The sequence below is a fragment of the Perca fluviatilis genome, chromosome 9 (genome assembly GCF_010015445.1).
Source record: "Perca fluviatilis chromosome 9, GENO_Pfluv_1.0, whole genome shotgun sequence".
NCBI classification, from domain to species: Eukaryota; Metazoa; Chordata; class Actinopteri; order Perciformes; family Percidae; genus Perca; species Perca fluviatilis.
The window spans coordinates 10,200,054-10,223,514 of record NC_053120.1 but is presented as its reverse complement, the minus strand read 5'-3'; the positions used below and the strand labels follow the sequence as shown (position 1 = coordinate 10,223,514).

At 40.0% G+C, this 23,461-nt stretch overlaps 1 long non-coding RNA gene across 1 annotated transcript in view; it reads right to left on the bottom strand.

Annotated features, from left to right (window-relative positions):
- Window positions 1-19,375, bottom strand: part of LOC120565491 — a 93,119-nt gene extending 73,744 nt beyond the window's left edge. Inside the window, exon 1 of the long non-coding RNA XR_005640263.1 lies at window positions 18,918-19,375. This is a non-coding gene — a long non-coding RNA (uncharacterized LOC120565491). The remainder of the gene's footprint in view (window positions 1-18,917) is intronic.
- Between the last annotated feature and the right edge of the window lie 4,086 nt (window positions 19,376-23,461).

Genomic DNA, 23,461 nt, shown 5'->3' with positions numbered 1-23,461 from the left:
TATTGTCATACAATCTTACACAATTTATTTTTTGTTCGTGTCCTATTGAACTAGCAGTTCAGGTGTTACGAACGGTCTAGCTGATGGACATGTTTGCTTTGTTATTTTAAACTGCCATCATGTAAGCTACTAACCTGAAAAGTGACAAAGCCCGTGGGAATATTTCTCAGTTTTTTTGTTATACCAAAACATACAAAGTTTAATTTTCCACAAATTGTGAAAAACAGCTGCTTAAAATGCCTTTTGAAAATAGCTTCCAACATTATCTCATTTCACCTCTTACATTATAACATGCTGTCTGTTTAGATTAACTACCAGCTTCATACGTACTTTAAGCTTTGGATTTTAAGAGTGGCTGTCTGGGTGCCAAATGTAGCTTCCTGTTTGCCTCAGAGCGATAACCTGAAGTGGTTTATCAACTTCGAGGAACTCACCTCATATTTGATGTCATTGTTAAACCTGAGGGAACCGTCAGACTCAGGGTGGGTCAGGATTGGGCGTACTGAACCAGGATTAAAGTCTAAAATTAGGCTGAGGGCAGGGGAAAGTATCAGGTAAGTCTGAAACGTTTGAAAAACAATTATCGTTTCCTGTCTGGGTTCAGTGTAATATAATTTTGGATGAGTTGACCTGAATGGAATGCACAGTTAGCATAAAATTTTAAAGCCAGATTTGAATGGAATGCACTGTTAACTGAACGGATTAATGAAAGATTTGACTTGAATGGTCGGATGACTTAGAAGAGAGGAAGAGAGTGACTCGTCTGGGAGATTCCTCGGAGGCTAAGTAGCACTCACACCACACACACGACATGTACACACTCACGTCAGTGCACACACCCAAGTTCCCCATCTCTCTCTTTCTCGCTCTCTTTCTGTCTCTCTCTCTTACACACACACACACACACACACACACACACACACACACACACACACACACACACAACACACACACACACACACACACATTACACACATTACACATACAAACACACACACACACACACACACACACACACAACCCTGACTTCCTCCTGTTGTTGTTCTGTGTGTGTTTTGTCAGTCTAATCTCTGGTCTAATCCTCACACTGCTGCCAGACAGACAGGCCCACCCAGGTGAATGAGCCTGAACTTAAGTGTGTGTGTGTGTGTGTGTGTGTGTGTGTGTGTGTGTGTGTGTGTGTGTGTGTGTGTGTGTGTGTGTGTGTGTGTGTGTGTGAGAGAGAGACCCACAGCTGGTGGATGTTTTTCGGTCATGTGACTTAGATGACACTTAAAGATGGGGATGTGTGTGACAAGGGTACATACAGTCAGGCCTGTCCACTAATTCATTAAAAGAGTAAACAACTACATTCAAAGCAGAGACCTAATGGAATTGACGCAATTAGTGTAACAGGGTCAAGGGGGGGGAACTATGAGAGGCATTTTGCAACTTTGACCAATAGCAATCATCTTGACAGAGCTAACCTTTGAGATAAGTCCAAAGTGGGGGAAGCTATTGTAGATTATTGGTTGTGTTGTGCACCAATCATTTAACCTCCTTTTGTCGAAGTCTAAACTGCTCCACAAAAGAGCAATGATTTGCAGACAGTTATGAGACAGGAGTCCAGGGTATAAACGTTAGTTGCGGTACTGGTCGCCAGCAATTCCAGCAATGTCACTTCGTCAACAAATCTCAGGACTAATGAAAAAGATAAACAAACACTTTTATTTGTGTGGCTGCTCAAGAACACCAGCATTTTGTATCTGTATTGGTATGCTGTTGGATTTAAAACACGCCAGATTTAATTTGGTATCCGCGAGGGTCCAGTTTGGTCCACGTGAAGTAAATGTTGTCATCGCCACGTCCACGAGGGTCTGGGCGGATCTTCCGTGGAAGCAAAAAAAAAAAAAAAAACAGTGAACGCGTACTATGCTGCAAGCGGTAGTGAGGCGATCTACTGCGTATTTGTGGAACACGTCCTTCAAACTGATAGTATAAAACAGAACTACTATGCATCTGTCGTGTCCATAGCTGTCCGTGTACATGTCCAATTGGGAGTATGATCAAGATTTTAGAAAGATTTTGAAAGCATACTGTACATACAAGTATTTGGTAACCTTTCACTGAAGGTATGTTTATTTCAGACCATGTGGGGAACCAGGGTTTGAAAAGCATACCTGAGTTAAAGTAATTTTGGATTCAAAAAGGAATGAAATCTGGAGCAGGAGTTCCAACTTCTAATTGAATGCAGGCACATGACCCACATGCTCACTGTCAGTGTCAATGTCACTTCATGATTAGATAATATTTCCCAAGAAAAGACCTTTCAGACACTCAATAGTTAGATAGCAAGCTGTAAAAGCATTCATGCACTTGTTATAGGCTGTCAGTTGGTGACAGTGAGCAGCAAATTGCCCATTTACTTTAAGCACAAAATGCTGGTGTATTTCACTAAATAAAATTAGTAAAAAACTGGTTTAAGGCCTTTGACACACCAAGCAGATGGCCAAAATTAGGGTTGACAACTGTTGCGTCGCCTCACGACGCCCTGTGTCCCCCCACGCTGCCTTTGGCGGTAATCTATTCGTCATTCAAAAAGAGAAACCTGATACAAATGTAGCTCAGCGTAAATTCTTTCAGGAAGACCTAACTCTTAATCAATGCTCTCTTCCTAAATCAAATCAGCTGTTGGAGGCATTCACCTTCCTGTTAAACCAATCAGAATCGGCCACGGATTCCAAGGGCCAGTCACAGCGTCACAATCCTGCTTTAAATCTGTTTCTCTCCCTGTGCTATCAGCTGTCGTTTCAGGCTAAGCGTACAACCCTCCACCTCCAGTCATCGTCTTCTCCAGCTGACCGCTCCAGAGCCTGGTATGGTTCTCTACCCCTATAAAAAACTATTAGTATAAACTATGGAGTCTACTCTCCAAAGACTCTGTACATTTTATTATGCTGTACAATAAACCTTATATCTGCAAACAAGTCTCTCCTGATTGAAATGTTGCTATGATACCTACAACTAAACAGTATTTGCCCAAATCAGCTAACGGCAGCTCCCAGCTTCTGGTCCCTCAGCTTCACTTCCTGCTGGGGAAAAAAAGCGGACACCAGGAGATGGCTAAACAAGATTGTCCATCTCCCGTGCGGTTATCTGTCTTTTGGCAAAAGTATCTCCATGCAGTTGGAAGCGGAGGGAGCGAGGGCCTGCTGCGGCCCCTCGCTAGTTAGCTTACTAATTCCACCCAACATGCCTTTATGGTTACAGAAAATGAGCCAAACCAAGTTGTCACTCATCTGGCGATAGCAGAGTGCTTTGCAATGTGACAAGAGTGTGTAAATTAAACATTACGTAGGGGGTCAGTTGTCAGTCTAGCACAAACCACAGTGCAAAGAGAATGTAAGGTCTTTATATTAAGGACATTAAGGACATTATTTTATTATCTTATTTTGTAAAATAAATATACTTACACAAGTAGTTATGTATCCCGTTATACGTTTTCCATCTTATGACCATAAATAGATACAAATACATGTGCAAAAATAGATATTCCAATCAAACTCATATGTTTATTTATAAGGAACTGGTCATTTTTGGCCAGTGTATTGGATATATCAGATGAGATTATTTCTTTTTGTGTATTCATTTGCATAAACTGAATAGTCAATCAGATGGATTCCTCACACTGACACGGACGGCGACGCTGATTACTCAGGCCAACGGGTGGTGACGGTGCGTGAGACACCGCAAAATCTAGGGCGACGGACGGACAATCTCCTTGGTGTTTCAGGGCCTTAAGAGGAAGAGAAGGTTGAGCACCACTGACCAGTGTGTTGCAGGTTTGATGCCCTGTAACATTTAGACACTGAGCCTCTACCTGCTCCAGCTGCCTAAAGTCTTGTTGTGAAACTGTAAAATGTTCTGTATGTCTGACATGCTTAGAAAATACATGTCTAATTATTGTGTCATGTGGTTATCTGGTGCCTCAACACAACTCCCAAAAAATATATGTATATATTCCACCGACACTATGAAGTGTAACTTTAAAGATTTAAAAAGAAAAAAACTAATCCATGTTGTTGCCATTCCCAGCTGACATTAAAAGCTGCATTGCATTTTGTATTCAACTGAGACATGCTGCAACTATTCTATATACCACATATGACAAACAGCTAATCCTTATTTATGCCTTGCCAAGCCCGTCACATATTAAGCTGCCATTGCATTATGGCCAGTGGCAGGTAAAATACAGTAAGCCTGACTGGATTTGGCAGCAGTCTGAGACACAGACGGTAAAGAGTTTCCTTCCAAAATGAAATATTTGCCCCCGTTTGAAACTGGCACCTCCCGTTAAAATGATTGTTGGTATGAAAGTAAAAAAACATTATAGAGTGGCAGGAAGTCATTAGTTATCTTGAGACCTTTGCTTATATCAGCGATGATGATGATGCTGCTGATGATGTGATACTGTGTTGCAAAATGGGATCCAGTTAAGTCATGTCAGGTTGATACATCTTGCTCTATGGAGGGAAATCCGGTGGGAAGCCAAGGTTTAAAAAACCACTGGAACAACTAGGGATTTAAAGAAATCATATATGAAGTAACTCAGATAAAGTGTTAGTACATGTGGTAAAACAAGGCAAAGAGGGCAAGTATATAAACTGTTCCATGTTCAGCATATTGATAACCAAAGACACAAAGACAAACATCAGTGTTTGGATTCACTAGACACACTTCAGCAGTAGCCTGAAGGCTTAACCTCTTTGTGTTGGAGGGTCAGAGCAGTCTGGGGCAGCCTAGGTCTTCCTAAGGACCTGCTTACTGTAAATATTCCTGAACAAAGCCTCTCTCAGGCCAGCTATCTGCTTGCCACATAAACAAGACTGTCAATCCATGTTAACAGTTCTTTACCAGACAAAAGGAAAATACAGTTTCGATAAGAGCATAATAAAAGAAAATCACGTTAAGTCTTACATTTCCTATAACAAATTAACAGTTGCTACAGTTTTCTGATGTTTTTCGACACCCTGAGTGCAAATAGCATAAAAACATTCCCTGCCCATAAAAGTCAATGTAAGGTTAAAAGAGGACTTCCTTAAATCAATACTTGTCATTTTTGCTACATTTAGCTAGAAAATGTACTTGTCATGCTGACACAGACGCCGATGATGTTGTTTATGAAGAGAGACTGTTAGCTTCTGTTAGCACTAAGAAAAACACACAGGCACACCACGAGCAAAAGGGTGACATGATACACATTTTTGCTATCTTTGGAGGGTGATAACACAAATCTGTTGGTAGTAATACACCACTAAAAAGGGGAGCTGAAGACTGGAAGTTAATGTGAACAATACATACATACAATACCATTTTATAATAATCTAAATGTAAAATTAAAGGTATTTCATGAGGAATGAAAAACGCTTTTAATAGGTTTAGTGTTTTTCAGAGAATACAAACAAAACCACATTTGGTTGCCTTTAAAAAGGAAAAATATAGTAATCTATTGCACAGCTAAACACATTGACCTATCACCCACCAACTTTGCTTCCTACAAGGAAAAGTCATCACTGTATTTACACATTTATTTTAGTATTTAAATGCTATTTATATTTGGTGCAAATCCACATGAAAGTGTGTGTGTGTGTATATGTATGTATGTATATATGTGTGTGTGTATGTTAAAAAAAAAAAATATATATATATATATATATATATATATATATATATATATATATATATATATATATATATATACACACACACACACAAATCAATTACAATTAATTCCAGCTTCCACAACTTCTGTCTTATTTTTGTAATCTTTTATGAGTTATTATTTCTTGCCCTGTTGTAATTTGCTGAGTAAACCGTTGTCATAATCAACAGAACAAACAAGCAATGGCCAAACCAACAAGAATAAGTTGCAAGTTGTTTCAATCCAGAATTATTAAAGCAGGGTCAACATACAGCATCTTCCTAGGACACACATGGACGATATTCAGGTTACTTTTAACTAAACGGGTAAGTTAATCAACAGGGTAGTCTCCCAAAAACTGTGGTCCTTTAAAAATACACCACAATAAATAAACCTATGTGCAGACACAGTACTTACATACAGATACGTAGCATGTCTTGTCTGAAACTACATTCCTGGATGTGTCAGAAAATGTTCCCCCATTTGTAGAGAGAAGTTTCTTGTTGAAAGCAGGTTGGACTAAAGCACCGTGAGGCTGATTGCAGGTGAAGAGGCCTCTTGGTATGCTCGGTAATTTACATGACATGATTACTCCAGCAGCCCCTTCTTTGTGTGTGTGTGTGTGTGTGTGTGTGTGTGTGTGTGTGTGTGTGTGTGTGTGTGTGTGTGTGTGTGTGTGTGTGTGTGTGTGTGTGTGTGTGTGTGTGTGTGTGTGTGTGAAGGAGAAAGAGAAAAAAAACACATGTAGGGAACAGGGTTTAGTGGTAATATGGTGCTAAACATCTGTGAGCTTGATGACACTCACTTAAGACAACGAGAGGAAAGGTGGGAGGGAGTTATGATTGAAGAAAGAAAAGAGGGAGGACGGGTAGTAGGAAAGGGGAAGATGAAGGGGGAAATAAGGGTGCAAAGAAAACGATGAAGATGGGGGGAGAAGAAAAACAGCAAAATATAGAAGAAACAGAAAAGAAAGATGGAGCAAAGCTGGAAAGTAGTTTGACATTCATCTAATGCCCCCAAGATACAGAAGCTAAATGTACAAACATCAAAGACAGAGAGAAAGACTGTGCGTGTGTGCGTGTGTGCGTGCGTGTAGGGGGCAGACAGGGCAGGCAGGCTGCATGGTCTAACTTGCTGTAAAAGCACCTGAAGAAACAACACAAGACTGGCACGATAAGATCTACCCTGACTGCCCTTCCCAGCTGTGTGTGTGTGTGTGTGTGTGTGTGTGTGTGTGTGTGTGTGTGTGTGTGTGTGTGTGTGTGTGTGTGTGTGTGTGTGTTCAGAAGTCTGACAGTCAGATGTATGTGGTTTTGTCATATCCTGCACTATGTAAAACCCTTTAAACCCAGATGTCTTTTCCTAGTTGTAATTAATTCTGGTGCCACATCTATAGTGTATCAACAGTTTATTCAGTATTTGCTTGTTTCAACACTTCATGGAGTTTACATTGACTGCAAATGCCCATTGGTATCCTTCTTTTCAGTATCTGGTTTTGATACAAATTGCATAATTAATTCCATCATTATCTGTTTCTGATGTCTTTGATTGAACGAGTTGCCTTCCACCCAAGAAACATTCAAGACAGATTGAAGTACACCTACAGAGGTGGTAAATGGGGCCTTAGGCACAAATACGTGTCTCATCTCTCACCGCTCTCTCACCCACACAGATCCTTCAGTGGTTGCACTGATCAGGGATCAGATAAAATGCTACAACAGCTTAGCTCGACTTCATATGTGTTGGAACCCCTACATCTTCTTCCTGATGCTTTAAAGTGCTCATATCATGCTCATTTTCAGGTTCATAATTGTATTTAGAGGTTGTACCTGAATAGGTTTACATGGTTTAATTTTCAAAAAACACCATATATTTGTTGTACCTCACATTGCTGCAGCTCCTCTTTTCACCCTGTGTGTTGAGCTCTCCGTTTTAGCTACAGAGTGAGGCATCACATTTTTATTCCATCTTTGTTGGGAGTCGCTCATGCGCAGTAGCTAGGTAAGGACTACTAGCCAGTCAGAAGCAGAGTATGAGGGCGTGCCATGCTAGCAGCTAGGTGAGCATTATAACGTGTGTTACAAAGTGACCCATGTTTGTCTCTGAAGTAAAGGTTGGACTACAATAGAACTGTTTGGAGCAGTTTGTGAACAGTGTTTTCTGTTGGAGATGGTAAGTCCCTTTGGGGTGGACTTTGGGCTTTTTCACTTTGTAAACCTATAACATGCACAAAAAATATATATAACACAATAAAAGGAAAGGGAAAAAGCCAAAAAGCATAATATGAGCACTCTAAGACACAGAGAGTGTGATGGCTAATATCAGTGTAACTTCAGCTGCCATAATCACACTGGACAGACCCTGTAGAGGCTATTTTCACATGCCGCTTCCTTACGAAGTTACACTATTGGGAGGACCAAGGATTACGTACACATCTAAGCGGTGGATGCATTTACACCTTTTAACAACTAACTAGAATGTGTCTCAGTTAGATATCTAGTATCTGGGGCTGGGTATCATTCCAAAATTTCCAATACCAGTACGGATACCAATACCGTGACTTTGATACCAGTTTCTGGAAGACACTTTTTTTGATACCAAATTTTATTAAACAATTTGAACACTACACGTTACGGCACAAATATTTTTATTTATTTTTCAGCTGCTGCTACGTGAGCCCCGTCTTTGTGCGTTAACATAAGAGTTTTTCCTACATGCCTCTTTTGGCAGAGTTTGATTTTACATGAACCAATACTCAATAATACCGACGTGATGTGGTCGGTACCGGTAAAAGTACAGGGTTCGGTACCCAACCCTACCTACTAGTATCTATAAAGTAGTAAAATGTATATGGGGTCCTGAACATCTTGTGCGTCAATTTGTTAAGCATTCTCTCAAAAATCACCCTGATGTATTTGGGTCTCTCATAGTAAATGTATGCAGGTGCAAACAATGCTTGACTGCACAAATTCATTTGCAATGATGTGTCATTTAGTGACATTTTAGTGTTTAAGAAAACACTGCTACACCTCACATCACTCGCTTCTTAATTCACATCTCTCTCTCTCTCTCTCTCTCTCTCTCTCTTTTTTTTTTTTTTTTTTTTTCTCAGGCAGAGTTGGATTAGCAGAGTTCTGCTCCGTTTACCTCCACCTGTCAACGCTGCGAGGCCTTGTGTGTGTGTGTGTGTGTGTGTGTGTGTGTGTGTGTGTTTCCTGTGCATTCAGCCATGAGAAGCTAGCGCTAAGACCCTGCATCATGGGTTCTATGTAGGTGACAGCTAAACAGTCCCACCCAGAACACACACACACACACACACACACACACACACACACACACACACACACACACACACACACACACACACACACACAATTTAAGGTATAAGTACCATTAGGGGCAATGCACTCAGAATATGAAAACCTGACGCTGCTTTTAAGTTTCTGTTTCCACTTTCAGCAGCTAAAAGGAAAAGGTAGAGAGACACAGATGGAGGGAGAAAAAAGAAAAACAGAGAGAGGGTTTGTTGTCTTGTTGTGTGGTCCCGTGTAACTGTGAGGGAGCTACACCTCCACGCCTCACTGCCATCCTCCCTCCTCCTGTCTCCTCTCCCCCCAGCTCTCAGAGCCTGCTCTGGCCTGTTAGCAGGAAGTGTCCTCCCAGCTGACACACACACACACACACAAACACACACACACACACACAGACAGACAGACAAACACCACAAACACACACACACACACACACACACACACACACACACACACACACACACACACACACACACACACACACACACACACACACACAAAAAACAGACAGACAGACAGACAGACAGACAGACAGACAGAAACACACACACACACAACACACAGCTTTAAATTGTTGGCAAAAAGCCCCCCATGAGAACACAAAATACAAACATTTCACTCAAACTTCAGAATTAATGATGTGTCTGAATTGATTCTTGGAAGAGGGCCTGAATGAGTAATACACAAAATGTAACTGAGCGTTAACGAGGTGGGTAAAGTGACTTTCAGAAGGTGGTGCTCTTTTTTCTGTTTAGCAATGGTAGCCTGACACTGTCAGCTTACAATTTTCAAATCAGTAACTGTCTGGCAAAGCTCAGTAGATATTTTTTGCGACAGATGTCCAATAGTAAAAAAAAAAACATGTTCTGAAAATGTTGTCACATTTGCTTTAAACTACCGACCAAAGTCAGTTTCTGAATAGCTACGAGGCCAGAAGAAGGCCTTGCAGTTGCAGAAATATTTTGTAGCAACAAAACCTTGTTCAAGGTTCCCAGTTTGAAGGGTTTAAGGGACGTTGAATCATGTTGAGAATCATTATCTGAACACTCCCAAGCATCGAAGTGGGGTTCCAGTCATGAGTTTTATGTGTATTCTGACATTTTTCAAAGGGTTGAAGATTTTTTGCTTTTAACCTGCATGAAGTTATATATTTGTTTTTTGAAAACATGAATTAAATTACTCTGTAAAGTGAAAGGAGTCATAAATAGTGTTGAGCCCACTACGAATCAACACCTAACTCTGCATCTCTATGAACCTTTCAGCATCTTTTAGCTCCTTACTTTGGGTTTTACTGCTCGATTATCAACACAGCGGGACAATATTCCGGTGTATGCTGCACTAAATGTCAAAAAAGAGTCAAAGACAAGTTGGTAAAGAAGGTCCAACATCTACAGACTTTTTCTGTGTTAAATCAGAAAACCATCTTTCCCTAACCTTAACCAAGTGCTGTAAGAGTCTAAGCAGAATAACCATTACAAGGTTATATTGTACTGCAAGATCTGATATTTATATTAATGCACATTTTAGAGTCTAGCCAAATTTTAACATTTCCTTGTTATCTTACTAGAAAACATAATCTGGCTAGCATTACATTTCCTCCTAAACATATTTGCTTTTGCGAGTTAGTTTTATACAAACAGCATTTCTAAGAGACAGGGTAGTAGTGGTACACCAAAATGGAACAGAGCTTTCATTAATGTCAATTGTTACTATACACCACAAGTGTCCGATTAAAAATGTTTTTATTTTTCAAACAATATTGCCCTGTTCCAAACTCCTGAGCTATCCTACTTTCACCCTCTACATATCCAACTCTTCCTCCCAGTTTCTTGTTTTTTGTATTTCTGTCTGTTAGCATCCATGCTAATGTTCGCAGCAAAGTTTTTGCTAATTTTGCTGCTCGTATTACTGCTTTGTTGATCCACTAAAGTGAGTTTGGCCGTAATCCTTATGCTTGGTCCTGATTAGCTTAAGTCAGTTTTACACTGCTGGTACTGCAGCAAATAGAACACCAATTACAAAATTGATTAGCCTATTGGTATATGTATCACAGATAATATGTAATCAATGAAATTCATTTCACTTTGATTTGGCCAAAAACCCAAGTGATGTCCATGTATTCTTCATTATTGGACAGTGTCAGACCTAAATGCAATTCTTGTGTATAAATCTGCTGCATCAAGTTTAAAGCGCTGTACAATGAGCAGCTATCACGTTAGAAATAAACAATAGGCTTTGAAAATGCATTGAGTGGTAAAATGACTATATTAACTTACACATTTACAATTTTACCAAATGCCCCCTTTTATGGAAACACGCGCAGAGCCTGAGGAAGAAAACCTTGGCTAAAAAAACAAGTTGATAAACGTACCCGTTATCTCTGATCGGGGCGTTAGGTTTGTCGGAAAAGTAAAGCCTGGCACTGTCGAACTTGCTTCGTGGTACACCCCTCAGGTCAACGGAGTTATTTCTTTATTTTACTGTAACTTTTCCCCTGCCAATTCAGTGACGAGTGGTTGTCTAAGTTCCTGACTTCGAGAGAGACGCAGAGAAGAGACAGAAAGAGACCGACAGAGAGAGGGAAAGAGAGAAAGAGAGAGAGGTAATTAGAATCCAGTGATTAATGTTCTAATGAGTTTATTCTCCAAGGGGATTAACATGAAGGCTAATAGCAGCTGTGCTAAAAACATCCCAAAAAACCCAAAACACAGGAGACAAAAACACAGGCACAGGATTTACTGGTCCAAGAGAAGAAAAACATGAGTTTGTTGTTGTTGTTGTTGTTTTTAGAGTTTATTCTGTTAGTTTCCCATCGACTTGTGCAACCTTGGCACAACCTTGGCTCAACCACAGGAGTTTCTCTTCAACTCAGCTGCAGCATTATTTTAAAGGGTAAATAAATATTTTAACGTCTATTTACATTTTTACGTGTTGAAATGAGATCTCATCTATGATGAGAAATAACTGACATTCAGTTTCTTGTCAATGTCTCTTGTTATTGTGGCAAATTATTGTAGATATTGTAGATTTGTGGAAAAAGGGGGGCAGACATTGTGAGAGACGTGAGAGGTGGGAGAAACAGATACGAAGGCCAAGAGAAGAGGAAAAAATATATATCCTTGTAACCAATTGGTTTTTTGGTGTGATAGGGAGAGTGACATTCGGGTTGGCTTAGCCCTTTTCTGAAGGAAAAGGAGAGATTAAGACAATCCGCAGCGAGCCACCTTCCCTACGCCAAGGTGCTTAGGGACCCCGGGAGCAAAGAGGATTGTGGGAGAGAGAGGGGGCTTCTGGGATTGCGTCGCAGGGATCTTAGAGGGCATTAGCAGTAACGTACTCTACCTGAGATAGACAGAGAGGAGACCACACCACCACCACTGGACCCCTTTGTTGACTGGCTTAGTGGTCCTGACACACACACACACACACACACACACACACACACACACACACACACACACACACACACACACACACACACACACACACACACACACACACACACACACACACACACACACACACACAGATTCTTTGTAGCTTTTGTTAGTTATTGCTAAAATATTCAAAAAATAGGGCAATAAAAATAGTTCTATCATTTTAATGAAACCAACATGACCCACACGGAAACTTTACTTTAAGTTCCCCTATTTAGCATTTATAAGCAGTATAGTAACATTTACGTATGGTTTAACACACTATAATATAGACGTAAGCAGATACAAGGGCTTATTAATGTGTTTGTCAATAACTATAACTCCTCCTGTGGCCTCAGAGGCTGGGGTATAAAGAGATAATGGATGACAATATAGTTAAACTACATACTGTTGTAAAAATATTCAGTATGTCTTTATAGGAGAAGTTACTGTATAATTGTTGACATATAGTATACATTAGTAAACAATTATATCTGCATACATACAACTATATTATAGTAAACCATTTAGAGGGACAAGTAATGTTACCAACCATATGGATTCATAATGAATTTTTAAATACTTTCAATGTTCTTTTTTTTTAAACAGCCTAAACTGTCCGTGACCAGATTAATGAACATATACTGTAAGACTACATTAGGTGTATACATAAACTATATAAACTTTAACAAATCGAAGCATTACTGTATAAAATGTTTCCATGTAGTTCATATAGTCCAACAATAAATAATTAGTCATCAAATTATCAAAGTAGGTTATTATGCTGCTGTACATTATTAGGTGTACACAATGATGAGAGGTTGCAGAAAAGTGATGGAAGATCAAAAACCTAGTGATCAGTGGCCGGGTTGGATCAGTGGGTAGAGCAGGCGCACACAAACATAGAGGTTTATGCCTCGACGCAGAGGTCCAGGGTTTAAATCTGACCTGTGACGTTTTCCTGCATGTCTTCCCCCTCTCTCTCCCCTTTCTCTATCCATTAAAATATTCTTTAAAAAAAAAAAAACTGATGTTTTGTATTTTCTCCAAGAGCATAACATGGGTTATGTAGTTAGCATTAAATAGACTGTGTTTACCTAAAAATACATCGATAACAGCTTCTGAATTTCGATGTCGATACATTTTTGATTAATCGTCCAGCCCTTCTACAGGTCCTGTATATTTTACATCCTTGCTGACCATATTCCAACAAATTATTAAGGATTTGTTTTAGATTGATTTCCAAGCAATTATTGCATTCCATTCATTTCCCTTTACTATAAAAAAAGGAATTGAGACAGTTGAAACTACCTAGAGAAATGGTAGGCATACAATAAACCTTATTGTGCTGCCTATATTGTTTTATTTAAGTTTGTGGTAACACAGCTGAGAGCTATAAAGTATTAATATGAAGTATAAGTGGTTAATCGGCTGAAATGTGAACAACCAGTAAATGTACTGGATGTGCTGTATTTGAAACATTAACATACCGTGTGCATTCAGACTGTAGAGAAATTTCACTGGTGAAAACCAGACCGGTGAACTAGATTTGTAGTTAAATCCAACAACTTAAGAGTACATTTGTGCAGTCTGGTATTTTTCGTTGCACGCAGAAAATATTGCATTACATTCCTGACGCTGTGTAATCACGTTGGATTTACTCGCAAATCTGATGCAAACGGTTGACTCGGTATTTTGATTGTAATTTGATTTTTTGCTGTACGTTGGTATTTTTTAAGCACTCGGAGTGTCAGAGTGCAACCTAAATCTAATCTGGGTTGTGCTGGCTTGTACCTTTGCTTGAGACATTGAGGAATTAAGGAAGAGATTAAGGTGTGTGTGGTAATCTATAAGGATGTATTGATTTGTAAGGTGGAAACTGGGATAAGCATACGTTGTGTGTGTGTGTGTGTGTGTGTGTGTGTGTGTGTGTGTGTGTGTTTTTGTGTGTATGAGAGAGAGAGAGAGAGAGTGAGTGAGAGTGTGTGTGTGTGTGTGTGTGTGTGTGTGTGTGTGTGTGTGTGTGTGTGTGTGTGTGTGTGTGTGTGTGTGTGTGTGTGTGTGGATTTGAGAGTTACATAAGTAAGAGTTTGACTTCGGTAAGTGATCTATTGCTTCTGAGTCAAGCTGTGTTTCCGACAGATACAAACACACACTGTACGTACACATACATGCATATTAATAGACACACAGATGCTCACTAGTACACTGCCATTCATTCACAGCGATCTGCCTCGTCCGTTAAGATTAGTTGTCACTGTCTTTGTTAAGATGGTGATTTATGTGTTAGTCGTAAGGTCTAATTGCTGTGTGTGTGTGTGTTGTGTGTGTGTGTGTGTGTGTGTGTGTGTGTGTGTGTGTGTAGCCTCAGGGTAAAGCAGCATGACAGCTGCAAGAGGCCTCAAAACGATCCATCCTTCCTTCTTTTCACTCTATCCGTCCTCTCTCATCCTCCCAGTCCAACATGTTAGAGTGATGACGGAGGCCTGTGAAATTTGCTGCTTGGTTTAAAACCGGTTGGTTTCAGTTACATCACTTCTCTAAGTTTTATACAGCTGAACAAGGAGACCTCCAACCCACTCTATTTCTAAAATAAAAAAACCCTTTCTTAAAAAAAGTTATTGTCACAATCGCTGTCCAGGGTGCTGATACTGAAGCCGTCTGAGATAAACACCGACATTTGCCTGTTAACCTCACTCTATCCTGTTTGTTTAAGCTCGAGAGAGAGAAACAACCTATGTTGTGGCTATGTGAATTGTGACCACAGTCTTTCCCTAACCTTAACCAACTTATTTTTGTGCTAAAAACGTAAGCATACCTTAAAAGAATACTTTTAAATAGCTTATTAACTTTCTTGCCAAGAATTAGTTGAGAAGATGGATACCTGTCACATGCCTGTTTGGTAAATATGAAGCTACCGTCAGCAGCCTGTTAGCTTAGCTTAGCATGAAAAGTTTAGGACATTAAGGAAGTAAATGCATCTGACAAAGAAACAGTGAAGCACATAACCCCCCGTAAACCCACAGCGTGATGTTATTACACAAATTACACAAACAAGACGTCATGTGTTAATTGGTGAGCTTTAGAGGTGCTGATAGAGGTGGATTTTGTTACTTTATTTTGAAGGAAATGTCCTCCCTCTCAGGATCCATCCTGCTCTAACCTTTCGCACTCCTTCCTTTCCTTTGCATGTCCATCCATCTTTTCCTCTGACTGACTGTCTTTCCTCCACAACCCTCTCCACTGTCTCCTCCCCTGCTGTCATGTTTTATGTTTCACTTGCTGCATCCAAATCTACCATCAAATTAACAGCCTCAAAACAAAACCATTCAGCCTCAAATCCCTAGAAATTACATTCATATTGGATGCTTCTGCGGCATACAATTTACATCCAGTGCCAATGTTCAGTGCCAGTGCAGGATGTGAGGTGTCCTTTGTGAAGCAAGGTGAGAAGTAGTTCACACAGAGTTTGTGTTCCAGCTCTCATAACTTTCTTCTAATGTCCCCTTTAGGTTAAATGACGAATGAGAGTAGACAAACAACTTCAGACCAAACAATTACAACTATTCCACTACCAAGTCCTGGCACTGGCTAACACTGTCAGAAGCAACTGGAGCCAGGAAAAGTGATCTATAGTGTACTGGAAATCTATCATAAAATTAGGAATAGAACTCACATGTTTGACAGCATAAAAAGCCCCAATGTCTTTATTCTACAGTGATAAGATGTCAAAAAAAAGACACTAAAACCTGAGTTTGACAGACAGAAAAAGCAGCATGAGCTGGTAAAACACTTACAAAAAACACGGGAGCATACACATCTAAACATTTTTATACAGCACCAGTGGTTAACACCTCTGCAGAGTTCCTTAAAGGCAGGGTTGGTAATGTTGAAAAGCTAGCAAGATTTGAAAGTAGCATCTCCTCAGGGCTCTGTCTAATCCCTAAAGACCATTTCAAACAATATATAAAAAAAGTGTATATTGGGAACAGTTAGCAACCCTGCCTTTAAAAACCCCATAGAATGTAAACCCAAACTGTTTTGCTTTTGGGGTGAGTTTTCTGTTATTTACATCCTGTTATATTCACTCTTATTCAACTGTAACAGGTGGGCATGAAAGGGGGTCCCCCCACAGGGAGAGAGAGAGTAGTATGATGGATTGATGGTGGGCACGGCCGATGCCAACCTCTCTGTGACAAGGAGAGGCAGCTGAAACAGACGGTCCCCTCCCCTTTATTTGTGTGTCTATGTGTGTGTGTTGTCACACTGCTTTGGCAGGGCTGGCACAACCATCTGCCTGGTCAGGGAGGTGTGTGTGTGTGTGTGTGTGTGTGTGTGTGTGTGTGTGTGTGTGTGTGTGTGTGTGTGTGTGTGTGTGTGTGTGTGTGTGTGTGTGTGTGTGTGTGTGTGTGGGAAGACAGGCCAAAGATAAATGGGTGATTGAGTGCTTGAGGCTGCCTGGTGTAACTGAATGGACCACTGACACTGCAAGCAAAACACACACACACACACACACACACACACACACACACACACACACACACACACACACACACACACACACACACACACACACACACACACACACACACACACACATGTGTGATATTGTTCTTGCTACTGTACATGTATCCCAGTTTATGTGAACATTGCGTAACTAAACATGTAAGGTTAGGAATAGGGATTTTTCCAAGGTGGAAACTTTCCATGGGAATTAACGGGAATATATGGGAATTAACGGGAATAAACAGGAATAAACTGGATATTTTTAATATTGCTTGTTATAATACTGTTAATAACAATAAAGTGTAGTTGAAAAAACCCCATCTTGCAACATAATCTTGGTTAAAACAACCTGATTTAATGCAACTTCAGTTGAATGTCCTCCCTATATTCGTTAATGACATGCACTCACGCAGTAATCAGCATAGGCTACCACATACTTGCCAACATTTAGTTTTTAAAATACGGGAGTTTTTTTTCATTTCTTTTGGTGGGGGGGGGGGATACATAACCCATTGCTATTAACCTATGTGTGTTAATTGTATAGCCCACTTGTACTTGATAGGCTGGAAACAATAGACAGCGCTGATGGTTATCTTAGCACGCATATAACCATAACCATAACCATAGTTAATCAAAGGCAGCATGCTAGCTACCTTCATATGTTACAACCCGGTCTCACGGAAGTTTGTGTAAATGTGACGTTATTTGAATCTATTGATACGTGTTCACGGAGACGTTTTTGTCGCCCTTTCCCCGGCGTTTAAGGCGCCCTTTCCCCGGCGTTTAAGGCGCCCTTTCTCCGGCGTTTAAGGCGCCCTTTCTCCGGCGTTTAAGGCGCGTATCAATAGATTAAGAATAACGTGGACAAAGGTCAATGGTTTGGGCTACTACTTAGCCTACTGCAGGGCTATTGAGGCCACACCCACTGCACAGATCATTTCTAGAATCCAACATTCTACAGCAGATTGAAGCTGAAATGTTTATATTTATGTTTGTATAAGATGGAGTTTGTATGAATTACCAAATATTTCCAGTTAATTCTCGTAAATTCCCAATAATTCCCATAATTTCCATTATTTCCATGAAAGTTTCCAAATTGGAAAGTTTCCAAAATTCCCCAGCTTAACTTTTCATGGAAAGTTTCCGGAAATTTACCAGAACATTTTCGCCCTTTGCAACCCTAAGGTTGAATAATGTATCTGTGCATGTGTTTCTACAAGTGTTCATCTCTTGCACTGGCATGTGTGTGTGTGTGTGTGTGTGTGTGTGTGTGTGTGTGTGTGTGTGTGTGTGTGTGTGTGTGTGTATGTAGGGATGGAACAAGTAGCCTACTACAATATTTTACTCAGGTATAAGTATTTGTGTAAAAAATTAACTCATAAAAAAAGAAAAAAGAAATATAAAAAATAGATCAGTTAGAATGTACTCTGTGAAAGATACTACGTTACATTTTTAAAAGGGGGGTGAAGGGAGGATAAAGAAAAAAGGATATGATGATGTTATAATATAGGCTATTAAAGTAAAGGACACAATTTGGCCACAAAATAAAGTGCATTAACATGTCAACATCACATCACAAAGCCCTTCTGTTCAAACTAAAATGTATTCCTTTTCTATGAATTGCACTTTTCAGACTTAGCATACAACTGATTAATAATTATAGGCCTACAACCAGCAAAAGGGACAAGCTCAGACAATTAAACAAAAATTACAAACGTGTGACACTTATACGCATTATAAAACCACAGAGGCCTGCATTAAATGGCCTGCCACTTCTTATAGAATCAGAATAAAACATCACACAGACATGTAGGCCTATAAACAATAAAAACTCCACGACTGCAGCCACAAACACACTTATTAAGCAGAAAGAAAGCTGCCGTTTTTACACAACGTGCAGTACACACACGCACACGACCCTTTGTTGCTTAGCAACGTTGACGACTGTCAGAATTACAACAGTAGGTCACTGTCTATGGTTGTTAGTAGGCCTAGCCTACTCACCTTTCGGAGCGGCCTTCTGCGAGTCCTGTCACTGTGCACGAAGCCCTGCGAAGTCCTCAATCTGCTCCAGGTTCCATTTCTCTGCTTGTTTATTCCCAATATAACCAGTCCACTTAGTCTCTCTGTCCCAGGGATTATTATCACAGGCAGTAGATGGCCCTCACATACACCTCATTAAAGGTAAAGCTTCCTCAGTGAACGAAGAAGTCACCGTTGGAGGACCCACCATGAGCATTTAGCCTGTTAGCCAGGCCGAACGTTAGCCAGCAACAGGTGTGTTTGAATTGCGTCCCTAAACGTGCTACCATGGTGGTGCAATGATTAATAAAGGCGGGTTTTTCTTACCTAGCCTATGCCAAGGTACAGTGATGCAATTCTTTACCCATAATGAAGCAATTAATTGTCATATTGCTTCGTTATAATTTTCACATGGGCCACGGCTAAAGTCCCGGCCTCTAATAGGCTATATTACGAATCCCACTATATGGCCACGCCAAGACCCGCCCTTCTATAGCATTTATTGGCCAGGCGTCCATGAGAATGCAAGGTAACGTAACCCCATTTGTTCAGGTCCTATCCCCTGACCAATCGGCTATCCTAACCTTAACCACTCAAGGTGAAATGCAAATGCCTAACCCCAACCAATCGAGCTGCTTCGTAGGGCGGGTCTTGGCGTGGCCATGGTGGGATTCGTAATTTTGCGTTGCGGCTGCATTTCCCACACCCCCGCTGCCCCTGGCACGCGACCGCTGTTTTGCGGCTAGTCCCGCCCTACTGTGCTGTGATTGGCTAGTAGCATCTTGTGATTGAGTGTTAGCTGTGAGCGCGCCCTACTCTTTCTATTTGAACTCCATATTTAATTAAACATGATCTGTTTATCCCCCAAGATGTTGTATTTATTTGTATGCCTATATTTCTATTGCAAATTATAACCTTCAACAATCTGCCCGCAGTTGCTTCTGTGAATGATCACTCCCTGTGACTAAAAGAAAGTAATTCACCTTGCTCAGAAGTGACAATACTTTCAGCCAATGTCAGAGCAACTGATTTATATCAGATGAAATCAATGGATAATTCATTTTCAATTTGATACATATAGTTAAAGTTATGGTTGTTTTTGATAGGTAACTGTAGATCGTTTTCACATAATAGAGTAGGCCTATAACAGAATCACTTATTATAGGCTACCTTTTATGAGGAAAAGTAATACACACACCTCCAAGGAGCACAATTACTCTTTATCTCATGAACCTCACATTACAGACATTTTGTTGTTGCTGATTACATTCTATTTTTAACACTCTTTTGCTCTTCTTCAATGGATCACCATTAAAATGGTTGCTCAAGAAAGAAAACCGTTGCTCGTTGTTTCTGAGCGACATCAAATATTGCCTTGGGAAATCTCAAGGTGAAATTGTGATTCAACAAGAGAAAGACAAATTCTCCACCAAGTGACAAAATGAGCCCAGAAAGACAAACAACATCACAAATACGGTGATTTATCTGTGTAAATTGTTTAATAGTGCAATTTTAATATTAGCCTACACCAACATGTTGCAAAACATTTTCTTTTGAAGACCTTGTATAGGCCTACAGCATTTAGCATAATAGCGATTATGTGTCTAAAGAGAGACACTTAACAGCAAGTCTGATGTTTGACAGTAAGTTGACAGCTCACTTAGCAGAGACATTGAGACAGAAGAGCACAAACAACAAGATTGTTCTGTCTTTTCATTTCTCTCTCTTTCTCTCTCTTTCCTCTCTCTCTGTCTCGTTCTCTCTCTCCTTCCCTCTATTCTTGCTTGAGATGCAGGACACAGAGAGAGAGAAACCACTGCACACAGTGAGAGCAACAGTATCTGCTGTAATCACACTTGTCTGTCTGCAGCCTATTGACTGTTGTTAACTGAAACCCTCTGTGTGTGTGTGTGTGTGTGTGTGTGTGTGTGTGTGTGTGTGTGTGTGTGTGTGTGTGTGTGTGTGTGTGTGTGTGTGTGTGTGGGGGGGGGGGTGTGGGGGTCATATCTTGTTAATATTTTGTTGCTTTGTTGAGAAAAAAAATCCAAACAAATCTACTGTTGTAATATATATGTAGCTAAACATATGATTTGAGTGTATGGCCAAACTTCCTGCCCTCTGCCCCCTCCACCCCTCTACTCACTTCACCTATCTATCCATTCCTCCCTCCCTCCACTTATTTCCTTCCTCACTCCCTCCCCTCTGTTCCTACCTGCCAGCTGCTGCTCAGGGCGTCCTGGCTCTTACAGTTCCCCCTCAGACAAAAGAATGGATAGAACTAAAAAAAAAAAAAACGAATGACAGCTATGAACTCCTTTGTTCCCTGCACCACTCTGCCTCCCACCATTACCTTGTTCTAGTCTAGTTCTCCCTCTTCTCTGCTTTATCCCTGGGGGAGTCTCCATGGTCTCTGGTGTCCCAGTCTTGTCTAACGGTCACTCAGACCGTCTTGTCTGCACCTCTTGAACTACAATGGTCCGCTCTCTAACACGGGGCCAAGCACAGGGCCAACCGGGGCTTCACCTTCAGTCTCGTTTCCATTACAGGACCAAACAAAGCACCATGGGTTTATTCCTCAGGTCCACTTCAGCTTCCTACAATTCTTTTGACTGTGTTATTTATTGTTGTTGTGTAATATCTGTGTGGCAAGTGATGGCCTAATGGAGGACTTGTCTGAGGCCTCAGTCTGTGTAAATGAAAAATGCATATAACAATAAATCCATCTGCCATGGCTAATCAGAACCCTGTCTCTAAGTCATTACTTTTTCTCCTAAAAGTTTTGGTTTTTACAAATTACATGTAGCATATTTAATGATGTTTTTTTTTTAGAAGTAAAGGTTGTTTATCAATGTTTCTATATCTATTGATAAAGTTGGGTTAGGGTTAGTTGATAAAGTGAATTTGTCAAAATATACTGTCATGTTTAAATACTTTATTCCATATTTGGTCCTACATATATGTGTATACAAACCAAACTTACCTTTTTCTAATTACATGTATTGTATTTATAATGTAGCCCAAATTAATGTGCCGCTTTTTCTTTAAAAAATAAAAAAGCAAAAACTTTTTTGCAATGTCTCATATGCCCAGCAGCACTGCGTTCTCATGAACAGGGCCGTATGATATAGTACGGAAACGTATGCTCATCAAAACGTAAGATATCCTACTAGACAGAAACCGCAGCCCTAGAATTACATTTAGGAAAAACAACCAACAATATTATGAATAAAAAAGAAAACTTTGACATGAAGCATATGAAGTACATTATGCAATAGGTCTATGTTACTTTAAGCGTTTCAGACAAAGTGCAATAGTTTTTGAAAGGACAATGATTTTCTTTTTTCACTCTCACATCTATAAACCCTTGAAGCAGCTCTGCCTTTAATTAAAAATGCACTGGCGTTCTTGATTGTATGAAACCAAGAATTTCTCCAGCACAAGGCCAGTGCCAGTGTTGAAAATCCATACAATCCTTGAACGCTCACCTGTGCACTAAGATATGACAAAAGATGGTTGAATGGTATTTGAAAAGCCTTCAGTGTCAATAGCGGCGCTGGACAAAATCACATCGACATGGATTTAAGGTATATATATATATATATATATATATATTTAATTCAACTGATATAAATCTGTCTCCACAGCCTAACTATCTCGCACTGTGTGACTCAGACGTATAATTATTTTCAACAAGTCATCGTCATGTCACCCAAGGCTTTGAGACATTTGTGTGCTCAGGACAGACAAAAGCTCATTTGTAATTTATTGGGGTCCAGAAAACTTGTCCTGCCTCAGGAAGAGAGACAGAGTCACCTGAGGTTTATGTTGCATGCTGTCAGCAAATGTGAATGAAAGTTGCAGGTGAGAAAACGTCTTTCCAACTCATATCCTGACCTAAGGCACCAAATGAAACAAAGGCAAACATGAAAACACTGGACTATGGAGCTGGAAGATGTCAAGATACCCTCCACAGTGAGTGCCGTGGCTATTTCTCCATCGTCAAAGTCAAACAAGCTTGAAATCAAATAGACGCAAAAGCACAATAGGAATGCCCAGGTGCATGCTGGTCCTATACCTGCCTAATCATATGAACCTGAGGTGCCTAGAGCTACTCAAATATTACAAAACCAAGCAAAGCAAAAATATAACAGGATAAAATAACACATATGTAGGATAAACAAAATAGTGGGTCCCAGCAACCTAAAGTTCTCTATCTTAACATTACTTTTAATTGGCTGTAGAATCGACCAATCGTCTCAATCTTGGCTTGGCATGACAGATGATGGAATAATAACACAGCTGTGTTTACATGCATGCACCCTGATATATCTGTCAATAGGATATTCTGTTAATCAGTTAGGATTATAATAGGATTTATTTTTATTTTACTTTCTAATTTAGTAACCTCATACAAATAAATATTTCAACTGGACAAAGATTACTCTTAACATTCTTTTTTAAAATAGGATAGTATAGGACTAATTTACATTTAATTCCAATAAAAAATACAGCCCACAAGAATGTTT